Below are 7022 nucleotides of genomic sequence, written 5' to 3'. Positions count from 1 at the left end.
TAACTCTCCATTCACGCCTTAAGCATGCCTTCTAAGTGTAAGTCTTATCTTTTAGGTGACTGCCTTGCCAATGGAATTCTCACCTAGCACATCACAGGGGCCATGCTCTTGTCCTGCCGCGAGGACCACACCACACCCTCCCAGTAAATGGCACTTGGAGTACATGCTTGGAATTAAATGCAAGCTAGAAATGTACGTCAGATGGTGTTACAGTGGAAAACATAAAGGTCCACCTTTAGGACAGTACGATCTTAAGAGGGAGACAGGAAGCCAGGGGCACAGGAAAGGGGAGGAAGAGATGGGGCAGTTGGGAGAAGAGAAACAAAGAGAAGGTTAGCGATACATTGGCTCCGTCTTTCTGTGGCCTGAATGCGTGACCGGAGTACGAATGAATGCCCCCTTACTGGTGACCCAACGCAAGTAAGACACAAAAGACGGATGTCTAGGTACTGTTTAAGCATCTTAGCTCTGCTTTTCTATAGTTTCATAAAACTCCGGTTTTGACTATAAGAATTCCCTCACGCTGCCATTAAAACATGGTACTGGAGGATCTAGATTTAGCTACCAGGCCAACTGTCAACTATTCGCATGGTTTTCACGTATTACCTGTGAGTTGCCCAAAGTATAAAATACCTTGGCATGGGGCAGAAAAATAATGCTCTGGTTGTAGCTACATAGGGCACAAAGCCTTGCTGAAAGCAAGCAAACATACTTGCTGGGCAGTGGAAAAGAGATGCAATCAATTAAGTAGACATGTGCTTTTCCTGGACATTCAATATATAATGTATCCACTGCTGGCGTGTATTCTTCTATGTTCACGACTTCCCCCTTTTTCTTTATTTTTCATTGTGTAACTTTGTTTTTTCAACATTAGTTCATGATTTCTTTTTTCTCTGGTTACTGCAGTTTGCATTGGTCACTCTTCAGAGAAGGCTCCGTGGTGGAGGACTTCCTTGCAGAGAGCAACTCTGACTCCCACGTGGCCCTGTGAATTGGCCACACTATCTCCTCACTCGCCCACACAGTAGGTACCACATCAGTGTGGAGTAGAGAGGCGACCATGAGGAGCGGGGACACCATACAGTAGGCTTTCCCCAAATGGTTGCACATCTCCCCTTGGGAGCATTGTAAATGTATTATGCAGACACCTCTTAATGAATGTTCAGCAGTGTCAATGCCCATGATACAGAAGATTTGTAACTGGAGGGACAGCCTTAGTATCGGACAGGATATGGTGGGCTGAGGTTCAAAATGTATGTACACAAGGGGTGGTCCTGTCCTCTGAAACTTTGGGGTACTACACGAGGTTTGGGGCAGTAAATTCTTTAACCTTCCTGGGTTTCTCATGTAAGGCTCAGTGGATCCCTAACATGAGGTGAGAAAACAACCGTAAACAATTAGTAGGTTTTTTATGGCAGCCTTTTTTATTTCTTAAGTGGCTTTTTTAAAATATTTATAGAAAAAGCAAGCATTCAGTTCAAATCCAAAATAAAAGTGAACAAGCATATGAAAGCATGGAAATGTACAGTGAAGTACCAGGATTTTAACATATACATAATTTAGTCAAAAGGCTGGTCTAGGACTGTGTTTTTTTTTCAACAAAAGAGGAGGTATACAATTTCCAAATTGAACCTTACATAGATCGGTATATACAGTGTGTCCCAACTTCTTGTGTTTTTAGAAAAAGTCGGTAGGAGGTGTGTACATTATTATTTCATAACAAAACGTGTCCTCCTAGTAGCATTGCTGTAGTTTTTCAAGTGATTGTCATTTTCTGTGTTGAGGTAGTATAGAAATAGTAATGGTGGCCAGCTTAGGCTGGTCCAAGAACGAGAGAGACTGGTCCGACGTCTGTTAGTAAAATAAAGAGAGTTCAGTGTGTTTCTAAGTTGTGGTCTTACAACAAATTGCCACAAGAAACACTGACGTTTCGATTGATAGAAAGTTTCAATCTTCTTCTGGGGCCTTTGTATGTTCAGGTCTCCCTAAGGGAAAGAGAGGAAAGAAAGACCACTTAGAGTGGGATACCAGAGTGTTTCTGTGAAAGTCACATAGTATAAAAGGAAGTATAGTTAAAAAGGCACTAGAATAGTGCTGTTAAAAACACACTCGGTGAGGGGCTGGGAGCCCTGGCAGTCTAGCAACTGACCTGTCCCCTGGAGCAGTGTGGAACCTCCTGTGGCTCCAGAGGTGGGTGGGGGTACAGTGTTCAATCAGAGTATTCTGGGGATGTCCAATGCTGATGATAGTTCTAATAGGCAGCCTTGTATGGATCCGGGTGCCTGGTGAGTAAACCCTACAGAAGAAGGGTGAGACAGAATGGAGGCCACCAGTTAGGGTGCAGTGGTGGCTCAAGGCTACAGGGGCGATAAATTGCACCTGCAGATATTGTGGCTGGCTGGTCTGGGTGTAGACGGCCCAGATCTGATAAGGGGGCCTGGGGGTTCTCACCTGTGTAATTTGGGGCAAGTGTTCGGCTCGGGCCCGTTGCCGTAATCGTAGTATTATGGCTGGGGTCCGCGATACACTGAGAAGAAGCTGTATCGGGTAGTTATAGCAGCGCATGTGCTCGCGGTAAGCGTTAGCTACTCCGCGCATGCGTGGAGCCTCGCGGCTCGGTGTTGCGGCTTGGCGCATGCACACAAGAATGGTGACCAAGGTGATGCGTCCTTGGCAACCTGGTGCGGTGCAGCGCTCGAAATGAGCGGCGCGCGCTCCCCGACCTGTATATGGATACAGATGGGGGCAGGAAGTCTGTGCATACGGGGGGACTGTAACGTATTGTGTGACGGCCTGCTGTGCTGTGGATAAGGTGTGGCTGGCATGGCCGGTTTTTGTGGTGTTAGGACCAAGGGGGCACCAGAGGTAGACACCTACTGGATAGAGGTGTGTCTGGACCAGGGGGGCACTCTGGGTGGGCGCCTAAAAATAAAGGTGTGGGTGGGATGGAAACGGTAATTGAAGATGAGATCCTGCCTGCCTTCATGCTGGCGTGGACTAGAGGGCACTGGCCAAAGGGTGCTGAGGTGGTATTTTGGTAGTCCATGGGAGCAGCCTCGTTAAGACCGGTGGTCAGGGTTTTTAAGTTTAAATATCCACCAGGATTCTTTGTAGTTTAGTGAATTGGCAATGTTGGTGGTGCCTGTGAACCGGTCGATCACCCACCATTTAAAAGAATCATGTGGATGTTGTAGTTCCATGAAATGGGATACCAGGGGTGCAGAGTGTACTTTACACCTAATCCTTGATTTGTGCTCACTAATTCTTTTGTGAACTGGTCTGGATGTTTGACCTACATATCTGAGTTTGCAGGTGCATTCTATCAGGTAGATCACGTTGGTAGTCTTGCAGTTGGTGAACTGGCGGAGCTCCCATTCTTTGTCTCCTATTTGAAAAGATTTCATTTTATTCGTCTGGTTGCAAGTCTGGCATGTACCACATGGATGGTGCTCTCTGATCTCCCTCATGTTCCATAGTGTGGATCTTTTGGGTTTACGTCGGGTTCTTGCATGCGTTAGTAGATCTTTAAGGTTTTTGTTCCTTTTCAGGGCCATCCTGGGTAATGGTTCGTCGGGTAGGCTAAGTTGAACAATGGGCCAGTATTTCTTAATCATATGTCTGAATTGCGAGGTGTTAGCTCCAAAAGTCGAGATGCAGGCCAATGTTTTCTCTGCCCCTGGGTCATGTAATTTAGGGGTAAGCAGTGTTTCTCTGGGCGTGTAGAGGGCCCTCTTCATTGTGTTTTTAAGCAATTTTTTAGGGTACCCCCTCGTCTCCAGTTTCTGTATGAGAAGATTAGCATGAAACTTGAATTCTTCTGTGTTAGTACAGTTCCTCCGGATTCTAAGGAATTGTCCGTAAGGCAGGTTTTGACGTAAGTTTTTTGGGTGGTGGCTGTTGTAATGGAGGATGGTGTTTCTGTCTGTTTCTTTTTTGAAAATGGAACAGTTCAGCTGGTTGTTGTCAGCACTGATTTTGAGATCCAGAAAGTCAATACTCGTATTATTGTGTTCCATGGTGAATTGTATGTCCTCTGAACGGTCGTTGATCCATGTAAAGAAATTTAGTAGTTCACTGTTCTCTCCTTTCCAAATAAAGATGATGTCATCTATATATCTTCGCCAAGAATAGATGTTGTCCTTAAATGGCTTGTTGGTGTTGAAGATGAAACTTTGTTCATACTCGGCCATATATATGATTGCCATACTGCGGGCGAATGCCGCACCCATGGCAGTGCCGCAGATTTGAAGATAGAATATTTCATTGAAGCTGAAGAAGTTTGTAAGTGCTAGCTCTAGTAGTTCCACGATAAAATGTATGGGTACTCTCCTCTGTGTCATATGTAGGGTCAGATGTCGTCTGATGCATTCAATAGCTTGGTTTTGCGGGATGCTTGTGTAGAGACTTTTTATGTCCATCATGACTAATTGGTTCCTGCTGTCGCCAAAGTGTTGGTTATCAAAGACAGTAATAGTTGTCATGGTGTCTTTCAGGTAGGATGTTGTTTGTTGGCAGAGTGGTTTGAGAAAGTGGTCTATGAATTGACAGATGGGCTCCAAGATGGAGCCACAGCCTGATACTATGGGTCTCCCGGGTGGCGTGGTGCTGTTTTTGTGAAGCTTCGGGAGTGCGTAAAAGGCAGGGGTTCTTCCTTCTGTCGTGTTGACGAAGGCCTCCTCTTTCTCCGTGATCCAGTCTCTTTCAAAAGCAAGCCTCAACCGTGCTGCTATAACTACCCGATACAGCTTCTTCTCAGTGTATCGCGGACCCCAGCCATAATACTACGATTACGGCGACGGCGCCCGAGCCGAACACTTGCCCCAAATTACACAGGTGAGAACCCCCCAACCCCCTTATCAGATCTGGGCCGTCTACACCCAGACCAGCCAGCCACAATATCTGCAGGCGCCATTTTTCGCCCCTGTAGCCTTGAGCCACCACTGCACCCTAACTGGTGGCCTCCATTTTGTCTCACCCTTCTTCTGTAGGGTTTACTCACCAGGCACCCGGATCCATACAAGGCTGCCTATAAGAACTATCATCAGCACTGGACATCCCCAGAATACTCTGATTGAACACTGTACCCCCACCCACCTCTGGAGCCACAGGAGGTTCCACACTGCTCCAGAGGACAGGTCAGTTGCTAGACTGCCAGGGCTCCCAGCCCCTCACTGAGTGTGTTTTTAACAGCACTATTCTAGTGCCTTTTTAACTATACTTCCTTTTATACTATGTGACTTTCACAGAAACACTCTGGTATTCCACTCTAAGTGGTCTTTCTTTCCTCTCTTTCCCTTAGGGAGACCTGAACATACAAAGGCCCCAGAAGAAGATTGAAACTTTCTATCAATCGAAACGTCAGTGTTTCTTGTGGCAATTTGTTGTAAGACCACAACTTGGAAACACACTGAACTCTCTTTATTTTACTAACAGACATCGGACCAGTCTCTCTCGGTCTTGGACCAGCCTAAGCTGGCCACCATTACTATTTCTATACTACCTCAACACAGAAAATGACAATCACTTGAAAAACTACAGCAATGCTACTGGGAGGATATGTTTTGTTATGAAATAATAATGTACACACCTCCCACCGACTTTTTCTAAAAACACAAGAAGTTGGGACACACTGTATATACCGATCTATGTAAGGTTGAATTTGGAAATTGTATACCTCCTCTTTTGTTAAAAAAAACACAGTCCTAGACCAGCCTTTTGACTAAATTATGTATATGTTAAAATCCTGGTACTTCACTGTACATTTCCATGCTTTCATATGCTTGTTCACTTTTATTTTGGATTTGAACTGAATGCTTGCTTTTTCTATAAATATTTAAAAAAAAGCCACTTAAGAAATAAAAAAGGCTACCATAAAAAAACCTACTAATTGTTTATGGTTGTTTTCTCACCTCATGTTAGGGGATCCACTGAGCCTTACATGAGAAACCCAGGAAGGTTAAAGAATTTACTGCCCTAAACCACGTGCAGTACTCCAAGGTTTCAGAGGACAGGACCACCCCTTGTGTACATACATGATACAGAAGATGGCATACCCAGAGTCTGCATTCTGCAGATCGGTAATACATGGAATGCTTTATTAGCAACATGTATCATGTTGCACATATGTTTGCATGGACATTGGTGGAGTGCTAGATCACTTGGGGCCTCCTTACAAGTTTGGCGGTGCAGTAACAAGGTGGTGGCAATCGTGTAATTGCCACGTTATATGGCGTAACAGAATTACCTCTGTTTTTAGTGCACCAGTAAACTAGTGGTTTGACCTTGACGCTCGAGGTAGTCCCGTCAAAATCCCCAGGGAGTCCAATGGACTTATATTTGCAGGCATGCGGAAGCATCCCAGCCAGATTCACAGAGCATGTGAGTATGTGGTTGTAGCATGTTTCCCCTCTGCCCCCCACACTTAGAAGAGAATACAGGTGGGCAGAACAGAATAGAGTCTACACTTTAAAGTAGCAAAACACATTTTATGGGACAGTCAAAGTAAATCCTGAGGCTTCCACATTGTTGTTATATGGTCTTCTGGGAAATGTGTGGGAATACCCTGGATCCCATAGAAGGAGCACAGATTTGGGAGGTTGCTGATTTGTAGGCATATCTTTAGAGCAGCGCACCATCGTTCACTGCGCCCCATTTCACCTTATTTTCCATGTGATGGATTTAAAGGCTGTTGGTGTCTGTCTTGTGGAAGGTGCAGATACTTGCATGTTTTAACTACTTTTTCACGCCTTTCTTTCGTTGCAACTTGATATTTTCTGTCATTTAGTTTTATAGTTATGTGTTAGCTGCAAGGTAATACTTTTCCAAAGAGTTTGCCGGGATCGTCGGTGGTCCTAACTCGAAAATAAAAGGATATAGCACTGCACTTTTTCTTTTGCTACTGTGCATCCCTGTCTTGAGGGATGAAAGCTATTTTACACTTCAGTAATGCTTTCTGTTGAGAGATAGGGGTGATTTTCCACATGTGAATCCTGGGATGAAATGACACCATGGCTTTTCTTCCA

This window comes from Ambystoma mexicanum, chromosome 6p (assembly GCF_040938575.1).
Source record: "Ambystoma mexicanum isolate Mex_15411 chromosome 6p, UKY_AmexF1_1, whole genome shotgun sequence".
NCBI lineage: Eukaryota > Metazoa > Chordata > Amphibia > Caudata > Ambystomatidae > Ambystoma > Ambystoma mexicanum.
Note: the sequence above shows the minus strand (reverse complement) of the source record.